The 21,553-nt window shown below is 36.0% G+C and overlaps 1 long non-coding RNA gene across 6 annotated transcripts in view; it reads right to left on the bottom strand.

Annotated features, from left to right (window-relative positions):
* LOC137855975 (uncharacterized) overlaps nucleotides 1-18,303 on the bottom strand; it is a 209,626-nt gene extending 191,323 nt beyond the window's left edge. For 3 of the 6 annotated variants that reach the window (XR_011096104.1, XR_011096100.1, XR_011096103.1), the window contains exon 1: nucleotides 18,085-18,300. This is a non-coding gene — a long non-coding RNA (uncharacterized lncRNA). Of the gene's footprint in view, nucleotides 1-18,084 lie in introns of all 6 variants that reach the window. The other 3 variants (XR_011096101.1, XR_011096102.1, XR_011096105.1) reach the window with 3 other exon arrangements.
* Between the last annotated feature and the right edge of the window lie 3,250 nt (nucleotides 18,304-21,553).

Genomic DNA, 21,553 nt, shown 5'->3' with positions numbered 1-21,553 from the left:
TACAGAGATTATTACTCATCTGTTCACAAGATCTGTGTTTTATTTTCTATCTCAAAAAAAGAGGAATATTTTATTTTTACAGTGTCTCTATGTATAACTACTTTGACAGAGCAAAAACATGCCTTTTTAATGACCTCTATGTAACAACCAACAGTATGTTCATTGCATATAACAGACCCAAGTAGATTACTTACACATGAAGACTAGTATGAAATTGAAAAATGTCACCCATTTTTCAATTCAGGTGTTCTCAGAAGCCTGCATTAATCACAATTGCATAACAGATTACTGAAAATGTTTCAGATCCCCTGAAAGCTATTTGCAAGAGTTTATCCAGAGTCATAAACATCTTATGTTTAAATTTGTTGATAATGTGTATCAGAAACCATACAGTTCTTCCCCACAGTTTAAAATTTGATTCAATAGTAATAAGAACATTTAGTCAAAGTTAGAATGTCCTGATACTTTTCTTCTAAACAGAAGGACAAAGAGGGTCTCAACAACTGTTAAATAAATTACCATAATACGGTAATGCTATTACTGAAATAATACCATACATGAATAGAAATTTGAGTGTGAGTCTTACAAATAACTTCAGATCCTCTGGATATTTCCAGTAAGATCAACCATAACCTAGAACAGACCCACTTGAAAGTAAACATTTGTTTTCTTTTTCTGACTCATATGTGGGAAGATGCACCATTGGCATGTCTACAAAAATATAAAAAATTGACTTAGTCATAAAAGAATCCAAAATTAAAAGTCCATGGTTTACTAAAATGCAAGAACAACAACAGACCCAGATTTTCAGCATTAATCAGAATACTACCATTGAGGTCCAATTTATGCTAGCTAAGAATCCAGCTTTCAATTTAATGATCTCATTGGTAATGAAGCAGGAAGATGGGTTTACAAAAATCAACAGCAAGAAAACAGAAGAAAAACAAGAAAGAAACACTCTGGCAGCAATCCAGCATTCATAACTGAGCTAATGTTCAATTACTGTGAAACACTTTATGGAAATAAATGTTAGTTCTACATGAATCCCAAATTAGTTTATTACAATCAGTGCTATTAAAATGATTAAAATAAAGTGTTACTAATATGCCAAACAACTGTGATGGCAGTTTCATAGAACTAATGGTTAATATCTATCAGAAATAAAACCTTTTGTTTTTCCTGTAGTAACTAAACATAATGGTGTGTCTAAAGCATTTGAAATTATGACATTGATGACAATTTTATTTAGCCTTAATAGGAATGAACTTTATGCAATTGTAAAATACATTACAATATCTAGAGGTTACTTAAGTAAAAACAAAACTACTCTTACTATCTGCTTTTTGTCAGCATAAAAGTACATGAAAAATCATTATGACATCATTACCACCACTTTTTTTTCCCCCCCAAAACACGAAGTGTTTATGATTATATTGGTTTTGCTTAGAAATTTATTGGTTATTATGTTGATTTAATTCAATGGCTTAAGCACCATTTTCAAAACCTGAAATTACAAGTTTTTTTTTTTTTTAAATATGTACTTACACAAATATACACTATTAATAAATAACAGTTCATCTTGACAGGAGCTAGAGAGGGAGACAGACATGAAATCGTGTTAATCTGTTCAGCCTCAATATTTGAGCCTGAAAGGCTCAAAGAGCCTTTTCCAACAGAGAATAAGAAATTTTGATTAGAACATAATGTGTAATTTTATTAGCAAATATGTTTACTAAGCAGTGGTACAGATTCCACAGCCAGTGATGAAATTTTCCTAATGAAAAAGGTTTTATTAAAAATATACACATATAGAACTTCTACATACATCCATTCATATTTTTTAAAGATCTGCCTTTGTCACAAAAAAAAAAATAGAGACTATTAAACATTTATTTTCCTATCTAATTTGGAACTGTGCAAATTTAAATACCATCCTTTTTAGTGTGTGCACAGAGTTCACGGCAAATATTTAAGAACTATATGGACATCTTCAGAATTATTTTCATCTCCCTGGTAGTAGATGCTACTAGGATCTGTTCAGCTAACTATTTCATAGTCTTTTTTTTTTTTTTTTTAATAGCTTTACTCAGTGTAAATACTGCAAGTGCTCTGGTAAAGAAACGTGGGAACTTCTGGACTTCAGCAGCCACCTAACAAACATTACCTCCTATGGCAATTTCTTGGTGAACCATGTTTTTTAGTTCCATGCTCTGATATTTGAACTGTAGTTTCTTGCTGCTTTTACTTCCACAATTATTTTAACAAGTACTTTTTTTTTCTTCTTGACCTTAAGAATTTTCATTCTGCCATGGTTTCTTCAAAAAACAGCCTTTAAAAAGTTACCACATGAGCAAGCATGAAACCTTTCTCCCTTTGCTGAGTGGAAAGTACTTCAGAAGTCTGTGAAACAGATGAAAAAGTGACTAACAGCAAAACTGTACCATTTTTAGACAAGCTCTCTGAAAGGACAGATGTCTTATATGAGCCTGCTAAAGTCATAAAAACAAAAGTGACATTAGATAAATACCCTTCTTTCAGCAAAATTCACTTCCCACTCAATAAAGAGATCAAGTGTTCACTTCAGCCATCATGAGCATCCCACATGAGAATTAGATGAGAATGGCAGATGGATGAATGCATCAAAGTTTCCACAATCTTCGCATGCCAGGAAAGTCATGTCTAACCTTATTCCACAGTCACAGTTGATTAAGAGAGACTGGAAATGACTACAGAATGAGACAAGTTGTTACAGGTGCATGACTGGGACCTCAGTGTCCACAGTACGGATTAGCAAGTCAGTGACATCCTGCTGTTCCAGCATGTTGAAGGAGCTGAGAGATATGGGCATTACTTTCTGTAGGCATTGGCACCAATTGTGAAAGGTGGATTTCCTGATCTGTTACCCTCCCTTCTCCTATTAGTATACCAACCTCACCTACTTTGTACAGCATGAAGTACCTCTAAATTTTTTCCATTCTCTTCAGATTATTAGTTTCCCTAGGTGATGAAGAAACACTTAGTTCTGTGTCCTATGGTTTATTTTTAAAGCCAAACCACATTCACTGACAGGTTAACAGTTACAAACAAGTTAAAACCAAACAATTTTGAGGGAATCTGAAGTCAAAGATTCACCTTTTTAAAAGGCTTTTATCCAAGTGGTGTCTTTTGCATTAAAAAATAACTGAATATAATACTTGCTTCTCGAAGCACCAGCTGAAACTCAGGACCCCAGCTTGCAGACAATTGCTAGTCTATCAAGTCATACCATCTCATCTGCTCTTTTTCATATTGTAAATTAATTATTTGCTGTGCATTGACAGATTGAACAGAAGACACATTTCTGCTACTGAAGCCCATCCATAACTGCCAGTTAACATACTTGACTGGAAAACAAGAGATGTGATTCTCTGCTGCTTCAGACAGAAAGTAAATCTTCACTTTCTGCTGAATTTTGTAGATGCTGAAGAAGGTAATCTCACCACTACTTGTCCTCGACTTGGAAATGTTGCCACGATTCAGCTTCCAAGACAGGAAGAGGGTGAAATGAACAGATGGACTGTAAGCCCAAAGTCCAGTCAGGAAAGTGCAAGATTTATTATCCCAGGAAAGGTGAGCAGGCATTGAGCAGGCTGTCATGCTCCACACCTACCTGCAGAGGCTGGTAAGATTATCTCTTTCAAAGACATTTCCCTGTCTTTAACCACCATTCAAGATGTCAGAAACAGGTCACAAAAATGACCAAAAAGAGAGTTTTGAGCATCGTAGACTTAAAATAAATAATAAAACCAGACATCCAATGGCAGCAAACCAACTTCTACGTCTTTTTCCAATATCCTCTACCAAAAAAAAAAAAAAAACAACAACTTTTTATTAAAGGATTGAAGGAACAATAAATACAGTACAGTACATAGCAGGCTCTTCAGAAAGTCTGATTCCTGTACAGTGGAAACTACGTGTATACTCACACAAATACATTTTACTTATAATACAACAATTATAAGTATTTGATGGCACTTTTAAGTGGTTACAGAAACAAAGATATATATATTTTATATATTATTAATATATATATTAATCTTAATTGCAGGAAAGGGTAAAAAATCCTACAATAAATATCACTGATAAAGTGTGAGAGAGAGTTTACTTATGTGTTTGTCTACATCCTCAGATTTTGTGTCCTGTCACTAGGTTTTATGTATTGCTTTTTGTAGTAACAGAATACAGAACAATTCTAAAATTGAGCTAACCAAAACAAAGTACATCTGATCACTGTTAGCAACAACTGTGTATGTTGGAGTTAAAGAACTCTGTTTCCAGACAATATTCAGATCTAACCAGTACAATCTATTTCTAAATGCAGAACACACAATATTTTTTCTTCGTGCTTAGTGCTCTTGAAGTTTAAAATTGCCTTGTAAGACAAGTGTAGTATACTGAAAGTGATTGCAAATTGCCAGAATAGAAGATTCCAAGTACACTTCAAAAGCTGTTCATACCAAAAGCTTTGAAAATTGTTTTTCATAGAGTTGTATTTATATATATATTTTTAAACAAATTATATTATAGGATTGTTCTCTGAGAAGTTTACACTACATATTTTCTAGTTAAAGACTATTAGTACTGCATAAGAATGAAATACATAAAGAACTGGGATACAGAAAAATGGACTTTGAAAACTGAAGAGTTTTCAGGATTCAAAGTATCCTCTACAAGGAATCCACTGGGGACAACTCAGACTATACTGAAAAGAGGAGTTATTTTGTAACACAGAGGAAAAGTGAATTAAAATGAATAGTCATTAGGACAAGTTTTCAGAACAAAACATTTTGGCCTTAATGTAAAAAAAAAAAAAAAAAGCATATATATGAAATAACATTCTGTAGTGTTGAAGTTCTCTTTTTCCTCTTCCCTAGTGGTTTTGTTCAAAATGATATTTAGAGAAAGTGTTTCATTAAATATAAGCTTCTCTCCCCCCAAATCCAATTTTCTCTCAGTCAACACCAACATCGTTTTGGGGGTTGTGATTTTTATGATTTTTTTTTTATACCTTGTCATTGGTATAATTCATATGACAAGCCACTAACATCAGAATATACATTTGCCATTCTTATAACAACATTAACACCTAAAAACAGACCATACCTCATCTCTCAGAGAAATAGAAACAATAGCACACACTCAGAAAACAGAACACAAAACACTTTGTATGGAGACAGATTTAAAGCTAGAGGTTGAACATAGCTCTCACATCTCATAGAAATAGTCCAAGCGGTAGGACTTCAGTCAGCTGTAGCCCAGTAAGTACATTTTTTGTCATTGCTAGTAGACATTGCACAGACCCAACAGGACCAGATCACTGGGTTGGCATGGTCTTGCTCTGGCTTTAGCTGCAATAACTGCTAAAGTGGGCAAGTGACCACTGTGGGCACTGGCTCCAGCAGAGCAGAGGGCAGCGAAGGCCTCATGCCCTCCAGGCCAACCCTGGGGAATCAACACAGCCCCATAGCACCCGCAAGGTGCCGGTGCAGCTTGCAGACCTCACCTGGAAACCAGGGAGAAGGGCACTTGCTGGGATGAGGAAACAAACACAAGCAACTGAGAGCAAGGAGAAGGGACAGCTCTTCTCCCACCCCACACCATCAACCTGCAGTTGCTGTGACACCCCTCACACCCATCATACTCATAAGTAGCATCATCAGCCTTAGGAAAGTTGTTCACAAGGGTGAGCCAGGCAAACACTAGGTATGTTCCCTTTTGCCTATAATATATTTTCTGTGTAACAGTTCTTAATCTCCATTCTCCACCTCCTCCCCTCTAACACTCCATTCCCCTCCCCCCCAATTTCTCTGGACAATGTTACATTATTTGTACTTCAAATTAAGTTTCTTTCAAACTATTTTCTGAGCTATTAAAGGACAATGGTCTTTTGCATCCTATAGTGAGTAGCATTTTGTACCGAAATAACCAGTAAAGTTATTAGAAGAAAAAATATGGTTTTTTTTTTTTTGAGTTGCTTCCTGATGGATCATCATGTGGCAGAAGAATTTCAACTTACCTTATTCCATTTTTAAATTAACCTTAAAGAATTAGATAACAATGAGGAAAAGTTACCTATACTTTAGAACATTAGGCAAAGTAGAAATTATCAGCAATCATCTTGAGACACATTGTTCTTTTTTTTTTTTTTGTATCAACGTCTTTACACTTAAGAGCTAACAATCCATCAAATTTTGATTTATTACTGTTGAGGAAAAAAATCTGTTTAAAAAAATAGGTTTCAATGTCAGGTTGCCAAGTTGTTAGAAAGAATTAAGAAAAAATCATAATAAATCCATGGGAAACATCCTTAAAAAAAAAAGTTTTTTAAAATGCTAACATTGTGTTACGTAGCATTAGTAAAATTGTAATTCAGAAATTGAGAAAAAACAGCAAAAATCACCATATAAAGTATTTGTGGATGGAAAAACATTCTGGGCTTTCAGAATCATGAAATATTTTAAAGAAATAAATGAGGGGAAAAAATAATTTTATACAATTGCAATAAGCTTTTCCACTGTGGAAACTGTGCTATTCTCAGCAGTAACTGAAAGTAAAAATAATTATTTCTTGCCAAAATAAATTCAACTTTCCATTTTATCATTCCAACAGTTTTATTAACAAGATAACAGCATTTTTTCTTACAACTTGGAAAGCAGAACCATGCAAATTAATAGCTAATTCAGATTTAAAATTAATGAGCTTTACCGTGTTGATTTTTTCCCATTTTCTTGAATAGTATTTTCTTTAAGTAGTCTTTCACATAATGCACAATCTTATAAGTCCCAATTGAGTAACAATGAAGTCTCGTTAGTCTTTGTCACCTCATAATCATTCATGCTGCATTTTAAACAAGCAACATAAATTGCTGCCTTGGGAAATTATTTTGGAGTTATGGAAGAAATATGTGCCGGCTTAAGTTGTAGTTTGTTCTTGTAAAGCATTTTATATTAAAGAAGTTTTACCATGTGTACAGAAGTGTTTTCTCATTATGAATTTTTTCTGCTAAATGTGGGTTACTTCTCACATACGTTAAAACCTAACTGCCTACCTACTTTGTAACAGTTCTATTTAAAACCAACATTTTTCACAGAGGTGATAATGTCATATATATATTCATTTTTTAAAAAAAGTAACAGCTCTTGCAGTATGAAACTGTTCAGAGAAAAAAAAATCAAAAAAAAAACAGAAAATTCTTCATGAAAAAGGAGTTTCACAGGACAAGAGTTTATTTTGAGGGCTTCCTTTAATTTTCCTCATATTTCACTGTCAAATTATCTCCTTCTGGCATTTTGACAGCAAATATAATGAAATCAGACCCATGTTTGTTGACCTACCAATTAAGCAAATTTGACAATTAAATGGAAATTTACCTCCAGGCAGAGGGCCAGCACAAATCTTACATACCACTTCAGCACCATTTTTGACTCTTTGAGACTAGATTGTAGCTAAGCGATATGTATGTCTCACACTGAATGGATTAACCCTTAATGGATGCTGTCATTTACATGAGGATTCACGTCTTATCCTTCAACAGCATGCATATTGCTCACTATTTTGTTATTAGCTTTAATGCTACAGGGTAAGAACATGTTCTTCCAAATCTAACCACTCCTAAATGTGGAAAATAATCTACCACCATATAGGATACCAGCTCACTGTAAATAGGGAAGGCACTTTGAGCGTTGGAGCAAAAGCAGCTAGATGGCATTTTCCACAGAGGCAGAGCCAGAGGAGTAATTATTCTTTTGTTTAACACAGAAAACATGCAAGGCAAAGGTGTAGTGTTGCAAATTCATAAAACTTTTAAGCAAAAGAAGCATTTGTTTAAAGCTTCTACAATCTTGCAGATCATCTAAGACATGCTTGCATCTTAGCAAAAGTAGCTTGAGGTTTATGCACACCCTAAAGATATTTATCTCATAAAGATAAAAGACTGAGACATTGTGCTGTAAGAAGATCCCTTCTGGGCATTCTTTTCCCTCAGTGTTTCCTTTCCTATACAACAGTACAGCTGAACAGACTAGCTGATTGAAAACATGATTTGTTGGTTCTAAAAGAACAGAGCCTTCATCAAAAAAAAAGTCTTAAGACAGACCAAAGAAAATGAAGAAAGCCCTATGGTCTAGATGTATATCTCCTTTTATTCCATTTTAGCTGAGATAAAACTCTTCACTTGTAAGATCTGAACTTCATAGTTTATCTTTTGACAAAAGAAACAGTTGGCAGTGTTGTATCTCAAACTGGTCTTAGTCTACTTCAGTGAAAGCTTTACATTAAGTACAGAAGTGTTTATTGAAATAGAAATTTCTGTAAACTCAAATGCACAATTGTATTCTCTGATGAAATATTTAACCCAAGATACAGCTGCTTTAGTACCCAGCTGAATGACTCCAATACTCTAAGCCTAATGATTAGCTTTTTCCTATGGAAAAAGAGAAAGGTGGGTTAGATACCATCAAAGTTCTTAATGCCATACACCATCCCAAGCACTACAAGGATTGTGTGTCCTGAGAGACAGTTGTATTAGACATGCAGTTTTGTTACAGGAATCTGAACTGCATGTCTTCAGCAGTAAGATATAGGCCCCTGTAGCCCAGAAGTCCAGGTTATGACCTATGTTTCCTCACAGAATTTTATTTTGTGAAGCCTAGGTCCCACCTCAACATGCAGACTTTTGGGTATTTCAGTCTTCAGCAGCTAACTCCAAATACAGTAATACTACCTAAAACTCCCGGAGAAGTTCTGCATTCCATGAGGATTCAAAATGTTTAGAAGACAAGCTGAATTCTGAAATCACTTATTTTCATCTTGGATTTACTGACTTGGAGATTACTTAGATACCTAAAAGCCTTCATCAATCTGAAAGCATTAAATAAAAAAAATAGTGGATGCTTTTCCCCTGATAATCTGAAAAACAAAAAGGTAACAGTATCAGGTAACAGAAGGTAACCCAGTTTGACATGCTGATTTGGCAGATCTGTTACTAAAGCTTATGCAAAGTTGAGCTCTTATACCAGGAAAACTACAAAATCCCATTTTTCTGTTTAACTTTTCCATTTAACATCCTAAGATGGTGGTTGTGGTTTTGTGGACTGTGTTTATTTTATTTTTTTATTCAGCTACTTAACATAGGCATGAGAAGCAGATTGAAAAGTCTCCTAACAGAGATATCTTCCACCTTTAATCACTGACAGCATCAAGACAACCTCCAGCTACAGACAGTGATACCAACGTACAAGAGAATTGACCAGGAGGAAGCTTTCTTGATGAAAACTGATTTTCTGTGTCATCCCTTCCCCTTGTAGAAAACAAATATAAATCAATGAAGTATGTTATTACAGAGTCATCTGGGTTGGAAGAGATCTCCAAGGTCATCTAGTCCAACCTCTGACCTAACACTAACAAGTCTTCCACTAAACCATATCACTAAGCTCTAAATCTCAATGTATTTCAAAGACCTTCAGGGATGGTGATTCAATCACTTCCCTGGGCAGCCTATTTCAATGCCTAACATCCCTTTCACATGAAAAGTTACAAATAGAAATACATATTTTCACCTCTCATTCACCTATGAGCTTTTCTTTTGCCTTCACAGCAGATATAGGTCCTTAGTTCCTTCTCAGTCCTTAAGGCTTAAAAGGTAGAAGTCAAAGCTTCAAAATAAGCACTTCCAGTTCTGCACCAGGGGATGTGGAAAGGCAGAGACTTTAAGATCCCTAAAGCACAACTGGGAAACTTGACCTGCTGTTAGATTCTGTGACATGGACTTGGGAAGCTCAGAAAACACTAGTTCTTGGCTTAACTCTACAGTGTTACCTGTAACTGTAAGAAAAAGCCAAAGCTCAGAGCTGGCCCTCCCCAGCCTCATTCTGTGAACACTTCAAAAAAAAAAAAAGATTTCAAAAGCTTACATTTCCCAGCAGAGCAACGTTGATTGGTTAGAAAGCAGTTAGATTTTTTATTATTATTATTTATTAAATAGAAAATTTATTTGAAGAGTTATGGTCTTGTGAGGCACTTACTTGAAAGAAAATGTATTCCATAAGAAAAAGATGGTTCTGCTGGACAATTCCTTTACTGACTGTAGTCTAAAGGATCTGTTCCTGACCAAAGTGACATTAGTTATGTCATTCCTATATTCTTAAACATTTGCAGAAGAAAATTTTCAAAGAGATAAGTATCCCTCTTGAAATGTCTGGTGAAAGAGGAAAGAAGTATCTTTATACAAGAATTTGCAATTATTAATTGGCTTCACTTTTAATTAGTTAATGATCCAATTCAGCTGTGATCAAAGCACAACAGCTAGATAATTCAGGATAGAAAATGGAGTTAATTTACTTAGATATGATACTACTTTTCCTAATGATTTTACTTCAATGGAGTTTCAATTAGTTATTAGGTTATTTTACTCATTAGTCCAACAAGATGTCTGCAGGCAATTAACATGTCACTCCTCATGAAAAACAGAACGTGTTTTTTTTCCAGGGGGATGTCTAAGGTTTTCATTACAGAGATTGAAAAGAAGTTTATGGAAAAAAATAGACATTTATTTTTGTTTATAGAATTATAGAACATCCTGAGTTGGAAGGAACTCACAAGGATCATTGACTCCAACTCCTGGCTCCACAAAGGATGCCCTATGTCTGGGAGTGGTGTCCAAACACTTCTTGAACTCTGTCAGACTCAGTGCTGTGACCAATTCCCTGAGGAGCCTGTTCCAGCACCTAACAACCCTGTCAGAAAAGAAGCTTTTCCTAACATCCAGCCTGAATCTCCCATCACAGCTTCACGCTGTTCTTTAGGTCCTATCCCTGTCAAAGAGCTCAGTCCCTGCCCCTCTACTCACCTTATGAGGGAGCTGCAGGCTGGCATGAGGCCTCCCCTCAGTCTGTTCTGCTCTGGGCTGAACAACCAAAGTGCCTCATGTGTCTTGCCCTGTGGAGCCATTGCCATCTTCGTAGCCCTCCTTTGGAGGCTCTTGAATAGTTTTTAATTTCCCTCTTATACATTTTGGTGCCTTGAACTACACACAGTACTGGAGGCGAGGCCACACCAGCACACAGCAGAGTGGAACCACCACTTCCTTGACTGGCTAACAATGTCATGCTTGATGTGCCCCAGGATACAGTTGGCTTTTTTTGATGCCAGGACATTCTGTTGAATCATTCAAGTTGCCATCAACTAAAATCTTCAGAACACTTCGCACAGGGCTGCTCTCCATCTACTTGTCCCCCAGTCTGTACATATATCCACAGTCGTCCCATCCAAGATGCAGAATCCAGCACTTGCTCTTGTTGAACTTTATGTTCTTGGTGATTGCCCAACCTTCTAATTTGTCGGGATCTCTCTGCAAGGACTCTCTACCCTCAAGGAAGTCAAGTGCTTCTCCTACTTAAGTATCATCTGCAAAATTACTCTATATACATGAGTCCTGCATCCAGATAATTTATGAAACCATTAGAGAGGACTGACCCTAAAATGGATTCCTGTGGAACCCCAGAAGTAGCTGGCTGCCAGACTGATGTAACCTCATTTACTATAACCCTTTGATCCCCTTTTGTATGGGGATGACTAATTTATTTATTTTTTCATGTACAATTGGAAAGAGCCTCTTTTTCATACAAAATTTAGTTTTCAGTTCTGCTTGCCAGACAAGGCTTTGCCTTACCTAATCAAACAGACAACACATACTTTGAACTAGACCACAAATCAAGGCATCTAGTTTTTTATAATCCAGGCATTGTCTTAAGCAGCTGGATATTGCTAAGCAGTGATAAACCCCTAGGAACAGTTCAAAAAACAGAAACTATAGCAATTATTCAATCAAAATTTATTAAACTGTTGAATTCAATGGACACACCATTCTCTAATACAGATATAAAATTATTAAGGATTTTTTTTCCCTAGTGAGTAAAGACTTCCTCCCCCCCAAAGTTGTGTATTTAACCTCTTCATTCCAAAGTATTTTATCTTTGGAATTTTCTAAGTGGTAACAATATTGCTATGTATTCTACCATTAATATCTGGAATGGTTGAACCAGATGTCATTTGCAGCTATAAGCCTAAAATCAAGAAAAGGTTGGTTACTAACATGTTTCCTGAGCACACACTTTCAGAAGACAGCTTCAACATATCGGTCTTTATATTACAATCTCTCCTTAAAAACAGAAATACAAACTCTTTACTTTCTCCTTAGCCAGAGGCCCAGGTTGTCTAATTGCATTCCTCCAACAGTGAATAGGAGAAAGGATTTCCTTTCTCAGTTATTTATTTATTTTTATTCTTACAGTAAATCCTAACTAAAAGCCCTTACCCAGTGATTCATGTAGGCTTCCCCATAACGAGCAGCATTTGAATGTGAGCAGTTTCAAAAATCTGACCTTTGTTCCTTCATTGTGTGTTCAGTACTGATCTCTAATCACACAGCGTGAGAGGTAGCTCTAACCTTCTCCAATTGCTATACTGCTGTAGTAATTACGTACATACTAAATCTCACTTCCACACCAACTTGTGTTACCAAGCTGAGAAAATAAACCCCTCTCTTCAAACCTACCTATTGCATGGTGAACTATAGAGATTTATATTAGTTAAAAAAATAACACAAGGACAATAGCAGGTCTTTTAACCTTCTTTCTTGATTTAGCATTTCTCAGCCGTTCCTAGGCTCTAAAGTACTCAACACTCACAAGACACAGTGCTAGAAAGTAGGATAAGTAAGGAAAGGGGAAAGTTTCAGCTGTGGATTTGCAAATCTTATTGCTTACAGGATAAACAATGTAGATTACCCAGACATACTGGCCCTGGAGAAGTCAGGCAGAACCGCTCACTGGAGAGAAGCAGAATTAGCTTATCCTTCTAAATGTATTTCCCAAGAGACAAGACCCCACAAGCTTCATCAGCCTTGCAAAAGCACACAAGAATGGGTCAAACCAACTCAGAGGAAGAAAAATGAGCCTGACAGACAGTACTACTGGGGAAGACAGCTGTGGAGACAGCAAGGCTGACAGGCTTTCTTTATTGTTTTGTTTATAATGGTAGTTTGATAAAATAGGACAATCAAATAGAAATGCACAGTCATTCTCTGACTCACTGAACCCTCTTCTCTTATTTATGGTGAGATAGGAGGTCAATTCAGACAGGTTTTAGTTGATGAAGAAAAGCTACAGGGAGGATTTGTTTGATTCCAAGAAACAGCAACTATCATCATATTAGAAAATTAATTGCCACATCCTTAAAAACTAACAAGTTCCCAAAAAATCTGGATTTCTAGATATAATTTATATAGGCTTTTAAAAAAAAAAAAAAAAAAACAACTCCAATACAGAGTATCTGACTTAATTTTCTAGACATGTATTTAGGAGGGATCCTCTGCTTTTGACCCAAATAATAACATCACACTATATCCTGTGTTCAGAGAATTCTTAGTTTTATTTACCAACAGAAGACTTATACCATTATGACCCACCTGCAGAAAGTCAGAATTTCAGAAGTTTTCAGAAAGGTGAACCTACGTTGAAGATTTTTCAGGAATCACAAGACTAAACTTTTTTCCTCTTGTGTGTCCAGTTCAGATATAACTGTCATATGACCACAGCAGTAAGAATTTATGCTTAATTCTTTCAAAGGAATTGGCTTAGAGTCAGAATGTCTATCTGTGAAATTCCAAGTAGCTATGTGCTCAAATAAGTATTTGACAATATTGTCATGCCATCAACATCCTTTAAGAAGTCTTTACTGCATAAAGTAATTACTACATTCTTCAAGCAACATTTAGTACCTTGCAGGAAGAAAGCGAAGGTTTAGCTTTCAGGATGAGAGGACTTTAAGTATAAATGATCATTTTGAAGAAAATAAATAAATGGTAATCAAAGAGAAAATTTATTGTCTAGCAGCTAAGGGGTTAACCACCATGAGGAATTTCCAGATCCTTTCTGCCCCAAGTGCTTCTGCAGGGGCTTTAAGCTCTTAGGAACAGCACATGCATTACTATTCCTGAACTTTAGACCCAACAACCCTATATGAATAGCTTAGGTTCTCTCTGTGGTGCAGAATAACCATCAGATTCCCCCCTCTTTTTATCCCCCCCCCCCCATCTCAGACCACTACAATTGTGGTTTCACAAGCATTTCTTCCACAGGCAGAACTTATTATTCACATCATCTTCTCAACTGGCCCCATACATCATTATGTAAGGGCAAAGGGTCAGTCAGTTAGGGAATGATGCTAGTTAAACATAATCTGAAAAAAAAAAAAAAAAAGCATTTTCAATGATGTGCTGAAACAAGTGTACTTCTACTCACTCTCACTTTCTCTCAAAAATAAATCAAACCCCCTATGTCTTCTCCTCCAGTTTCTCAAAAGACAGGGAGAGAAAAGTGGACTCTCTGAATATGCACCTTCCAAATATGGAATTTTTTATTAACCAATTTCTACCTCAAGCTAAAAAGAGTCAAATCTAAATTTTCCCTGTCTAGAAGAATATTTTAGCCACTCTGCTATAGCCACTTCGAAGAATTTCAGACAAGTGGCAAAGGTGATCTCCTTTGGAAAAGAGCCCTTACACTTTGAAGTGTTCAAGTCTTATCTTAAAAATGCACTAAATAAGTGTGCATGGAGTCCCTACGAAGTCTAAAGCAGGTTGGAAGTGGTTGTCTCTACAAAAGAAACAGGTAACACCACACATCTGTCAAGACTAGACAATGACTGAAAAATCCTCTCAGGCACTTATCTCTGAGCAATTGCTTCTGAACAGCATGTAGTGTCATGAATACAGTAAACAAGAAAGCCATAAGTAGAAAATGAGTTCCAATATCAAAAGCCCCATCATTATGAACTCTTTGGAAGACAAAAAGAGCTACGTCTCTCTTTGATTCTTTTTCCACACACACAGAAATGTAACCAGCAAGAAGGAACAGCCAGCAGCATTATTTTGGACAGTTTCTAATCCTGCAACATTTGATATTCTTAAGCTTTCAGTTAGCTCAGGCAGAGAAAGCTAATTATTAAGTTACTACAGAAAACAATACAAGAATACAGCACTCCACACACACAAAACAGACGCATATGGATATGCTCTTCAAATGAAGAGTTAGAAAGGAGCATAGAAATTGATAAACCAAGGGTGAGCCTTTTTTTTTTTTTTTGAGGGAAGAGGGAGGGAAGAAGAAAATGATATATTTGCAGATAAGATCAGACCGGATTTGATCTTTCAGACAAACTTGTCACAGTACGTTAACACTGACAAAGCAGCTCAAATTACAAAGAAAATAAAGTTTCTTTAGCTAATCTTGAAAATTCTGGATGATAGGTAAAATTCCCTGATTACAGAAATTAGAAGGAAAAAAATTACAGCTAGAAAACCATTAACATTCAGCATCTAAGCAACTGTCTGTTCTTAAGAACACAGTAAAAACTGCAAATTTTTAACCATAAGATTTAACAGGGTGAGGAAGCATTAGGGTGGCTCCTTACTTCTTTCTATTCTGGAACTCACCTTTCTACATTCATACTTCATGATTACACAGAGATACAACATACGAAGGCTTTCCCAAGAGCAGAGTCCACTGACATGGTATTTCCTCATGTTTGCTTTTGATTAAAGTGTATTCAACATTGAAAAAGTAGTCATTGTACAGATGCTGTATGAATAACTTCAGCAGTTTTGAAGACATCAGTAATGTTGAAGCTAGTCAATGAACAGATCACTGAATTCTTCAATTTATTAACTTTTTCTAATCAAGGTTCTACCAAATAATAAAATACAGACAACAAAACAACTGGTAGAAGGACTGCATCAGAACTCAAAGAAAAAGCTGCATGGTACAAACAAAGTAAGCTATCTTCTCTATTGTATCTTCTCACTCTAAAGGTGAACCTGGATCAAGTATTTACTATCATATAGGTTGTGCATCACCAAGTCACGACTGCAGCTTTATCAGTTAACACAGAAGTCATGTCCTGTAGGTTTATTTTGAAACAATTTCAAAGTTAATTGGAAGTGAGTAATTATTTGTACCTAATGAAAACTTATTGTCTTCTGGAAGTATGCATATTGATTCTTTCACTGATGGACAGCTTTTAATTTCTAGAATTTTTGTGGGAGTTCAGGCAAACTCAAAATATTGTTCTAAACTAAGCCAGGTTTCTCTTCTACTTCTTCCCTCTTACTCTTTCCCTCTGCTCCAACATGGGTCCTCCATAGGCTGCTGTCCCTTCAGGGTGTACCTACTCCAGTACAAGCTCATCCATGTCCCACTGTCCCTTTGGTAAAATAGCTCCTCTGCAGAGAGCTCATTCATGGCCTGCCATCCCTCTGCGCGTGTGGGTTGCCTGCTCAACCATGGAGCACATCCTGTTTCAGCCTTGGTGTTCTCTCTGCTGTTTCCCACTTGGTTTGTTCTCTCCTTCTCTCCCTGTCCAGTGTTTTCTGTTCTTTGTTAAATCCCTTCTCATGGAGGCACCAGCAGCTTTGCTAATGAGCTCAACTGTGTTCTGGACTAGCTCCACTGCAGAGCTAGCTGAAACTAGCTGTGTTCAGCACAAGCAGCTCCTGGCATCTCATAGACGTCAGTCCTGCAGCTCTCCCTGCTTGCAAAACCTTGTTATGTAAAACCAATACCAATGTTCATTACCAAAAAAAGCATTTTAGTAGGCTTTTCTTTATATATATATATATAAATATATATAAATACAAGTTTGATGCAATATTAGAAATAGTGCATATTACTATAAGTTTAGCAAATGGATAACAAGGTAGACCATAGGACTTAAGACTCAAAAACCTTGGAAAATAGTCACCAGCTGTTAGCCTATTTTCCCTGGGTCACAAACAGACTAATTTAATGCAGTGAGTAATTCATATATAATGAAATCTAGTTTATATTTTTTTTCAGTTTAGGATTAATGCACAACATTCAAATTCTGACTGCATTTTAAGACTACAGGTGGCCAACCCATTTCCAAGAAATCCTGATGCAAGGACAAAAGGTGAAATCTGTTTCCAAACATTCACGTTTTTTAGGCTTCGAGTTATAGGTAATTTTTACTCCAGAGATAATCTAGCTCTTCACCACAAGACCTGTGCACGAATTACTTCTTTTAGAAATCCCAGTCAATCTTTTTCATTATGGAAAAATCTCAAAGTGCAGACCTAAATCTGATAAGTCTTCTCATTCCATTTCTGTACATTTTATATATTTTCTAAATCATTCAATTTTTTTTGTTGTTGTTTTCTATTTTAATAATACTCCCCTCATATCTCAAATCAGTGAGTACAGTATTATGAGAAGCATTAGGTATTTGCCTATAACATCAAAAGAATGCAAGTTAGGAGACTGTAAAAAAAAAAAAAAAAAAAAAAAAAAGAAGGAAGAAAGCAGAAGAACCTGTTGCTTTGAGCCAGTCATGTATTTCAGCAAGAAACTCTACAAGCAAAATGGTTCCCTCTGCTCTCACTCTGGTTGTGGGAACCTCATTTCTTGTTACCAAAACCCTATGAATAAAAATGAGGCTGAGTCTCTGACCTTTATCTTCTACAGAGGACCATAAAAGTCTTTCATCCTGTTCAACTCATCAAAGAGACACTCAGAATATTTGACTAAATCTGGCAACAAACCAAGTTCTGTAATAAAATATAAATCTGGTTATATTAATATAAGGCATCACAGGCCTTCAAAACAAAATCATTAGGCTGCCTTATGAAAAAATCAAGCACTTAATGTTAGTGATACCAAAATTCTGACTGTAACCAAGAAAAAAAATCAGAAGTTTCTTTACAACAACAGCTACTTTCAAGCACAAGTTTTGGAACAGCACCATTATAATGAGAATATAAACTACAACAAAATTTCAAATGACTCTAAAATTATATTACGTTAAAAAAAGCTAAGAGCTCTAAAAGTAGATTTACATGCATGTATAGCAGACAAGAAAAAAGAAACCACAAAACACCTAAAACACAAAAGCCTATATACTATTCATTCTCACTTAATCTTACGTACTTTCTTCTCTCAACAACCACCTTTCATTTTGTTTTTGTAAACTTACGTGATGCTAGCAGCTCTCTGAAGAATTAGCTGGGTTTGCTGGGAAACTAGACACAAGCTGGCAAGCAAGAGTACTTATTAATTAGGCCCCGCCCAGGAAAGCTAATTGCATTAATTGTGTTAATGCAATTAATTGCATTAAGTGTAGGGCAGAGTAAGGTTTCTAGCCAGGCACCTCTACTTGTGAAAGTAGTTAATGTATTTTCAGGGGAAAAGAAAAAAAAAAAAAAAAAAAAAAAAAGATCTGAAAAATAACCAGATTTTCCTCTCACTCCATTATTAAAATTATCTTCATGTGTATTCTGTAGATATTCTGTAGATGCAGACCAGCTTATCTGTCTAGTCGCAATTTTCTGTGAACAGGTATCTTTGTACTAAAACATAAACTTCGTTAGGCTTGAGAAAAATGCCACTGCGTTAGATATATCTGTGCTTCACCAAGTCTTGTGATATGATGATACTCATGGGAGATGAGTATTCTTAAGTCTTAATCTAACTAGAGAGGTGGAAGAGGTGAAAGAACAGTTAACTAAGGAAAGCTCAGGAAGAAATATGACAGTGTGTTGTGCTGAAAGGCAAAGCATAGGGCCGAAAGGAGATTAACAGTGGAGGTCCTCTAGGCTCAGCCTGGTGAATTGATCTGATGTAAAATTTTCACTTGAGCATGTAAAGCAGGAGAATGGCAATGACGTGACTTGATGATTCAAAACTATCAATACACAAAATGCTGAATACTATCAAAATAAAAGAGTGCCTGAGAAGTAGTGGGTCAGATTTAGAAGTGCAAAGTGCAGTGCTAAAAAAAAGTACTATTAAATAATATGAACAGGGTCCCAGAGTTATGAAAGGAAACTGAGAAGGCTTGGAGTATTTATCTTCACATACTGAGAAAATGATTCATAAGTACATATTACAGAAAGATAGCATTAAGCAGACCTTCAGTAAGATGAGTGTGAAAACATAATAGAATAGACCCTAGAACTGTGCTTTCACATGTAGTTTTAGGTCAAACTGCATCCACCTGTTAACCCATCCACCCATCAGGGCCAGGCTGGTTGAGGCCTTGGCCATCCTGATCTGGTGAGTGGGTGGCACCCCTGCCTATGACAGGGGGGCTGGAGTAAGATGACTTTAAGGTCCCTTCCAAAGCAAGCCATTCTATGATTCTATGATTAACACCAGTTTGCTAAAATGCTAGAAATTTGGAAAACAGGTTTTAACAGGAAAATACTTTTCAATAGCTTTTACTTCTGTGTTGTGCATATTTACAACTTTCTTATAGTAAACACATTTTCACTACACAACTACTTCTATCCTGCCACTTACTCTTCCAGAAAAATAAAAAAAAAAAAAACACAACACTTTCATACTGCAGGAATGGCAAATGGTTCTGTATGAAGGCTCTCTAAACTACCCCTTCCAATAAAGAAGCATGTTAATGTCATATTTTAGCTACTGACAGTTTCTATTTCACCATGGCTTTTGGATGCTCTGTCTGTATAACTCTATTATATCCGTCCCCTGCACCTCAGCTCAATTCTTTGCTATGGCACAAGACAGAGTATTATCCTTCTGAAAATTACCATCCAGCTTTAAATTTCAGGGCTGTCATATGCAATATCTTGAATGCAGGGATTAGCAAAAGTTCCTAGTGAGGTTCAGAGACAATACCATACAATTTTTATCAAAAAGATTTAACACAGCATTTGGAATCTTTCTTAAACTTGCTTTCAAATAAAACCTTACAGGTAATAAATATACTAGGGTTTTCTTACATACCAGAGGCAAAATGAGGAGTACATTTTTCCGCACTGGGTTACAACACAGCATTAAAATGTTACTGTGCTTTAATACACAAAGGCATACATATTTGCTGCTAATTTTTCCAGAGATGATTTATCATTCTCTCTGGTGTGGCCCTAAAAGATATTTTATTCTTCAGCACCTGACAAGAACAATCACTTCTCCAGGCTTTTCTACTCAGGAAAGCTGGCATACAGTCAGCCTGAGTAGGGCTTTACAGAGCACTAACTGGTCTTCCTAACTGCTTGCATGGATATTGTTACTGCAAAGTACAAAATAATAATAATATAAAACCAAACAAATGAACAAAAAACAAAACAAGCAATCAACAAAACAAAACCAAAACAAACAAAAAACACAAAACAAAACAGAAGTAGTTTAGAATAGCTGATTAAGTTTAAATTCTCACCATATCTGACTGTGTTATTTAACCCACCATTTTTCTTTCCCACAAATGAAAACAAAACAAAACAAACAAATAAACAAACAAACAAAAAAAAACTATGATTAGAAAAAGGCTTGTAGTTAGCAATATTCCTGTATGCAGGCTGGAACCTGGCTGGAACTAACTTACTAACTTTCAGAAAGAGGGCATAGCTAGTCTGTATTCAAAGCCAGGTCTTGCATCAATCAGAACCCACAACACTACGTTTCACTTTTGGAGTTTAACTGCCACTGGGGCACCCTGACTTTTTCTGGAGGCTTTTCAAGCAGCTTCACAAACCACAGTGGAGAACAGAGAATTGCTTCTATTTTTTTCCCCCCTGGGTTGTTCTTCATCTTTACTACATTTACTACACTGCTCTCCTTTGTCACCATATCTTATCAAGAATCCATATCTCTTTTTTTTTTTTTCTTCCTTTGGAGCTTAAAAATTAAATAGTGCAAAATGCAGCACAAATTATAAGAATGAGGGCTGCTCCCCCTTCTTTACTTTTTCTTTAGAGAGCAAACACAGTCCTCAAATTAATGTTCTTCCATTCGCTGATACAAATGCAACTTCAGGCATTAAGCAGATGGCATTACACACTCAGTGTTTACATGACAGCTGCATCTCCTGAGATAAAGGCATCTTCTTCCCTTCACTACTCACTAGCCCCTTTTTTTCTCTTGTATAGGAAGCATCTGGATCTGACTGCTTGATGAGCTTCAGTTATCTTTCTGGCTCTAACAATTAACTCTTTTCTACCAGGCATCTTCAAATGTTTGAAGGCTCTAGGTTTGGAGAAGTTTTGCTTCCCGTCACAAAGGAGAATTGAGAGTTTTCAGGCACTTGCTAGCTGACAATAATAGAAATGTTCAGGGAAAGAGGTGAGATTTTTACAGAGGTTACATGAAACTATCTGTATCAGCCAAGTCACGATTAGCGAGGAGGGGCTGAAATGCAGATTACTGAGACCTTCAATGATGCATAGAAATACCATCTCTTCAAATACATCTTCTAAAAAGCATTTCCCTCTTTCTCATAAAAATAAACTTTGAGAGGATTCATAAAGATATCACTTAAGCAGATACAAAAACAAAACAAAACAAACAGAAAAACAAAAGTGGATATGTCAATCAATGTTTTGTGTTTTTTAACATTCTTATGGCTTTGTATGTATTTTACTCTTTCACTGCCTCTGGATGATATTAGACTATTGCTGCAAACATATATGAGAAAATTA

Source organism: Anas acuta, chromosome 4, assembly GCF_963932015.1.
Source record: "Anas acuta chromosome 4, bAnaAcu1.1, whole genome shotgun sequence".
Lineage (NCBI taxonomy): Eukaryota > Metazoa > Chordata > Aves > Anseriformes > Anatidae > Anas > Anas acuta.
Note: the sequence above shows the minus strand (reverse complement) of the source record. Positions and strands in the feature narration are given on the sequence as shown.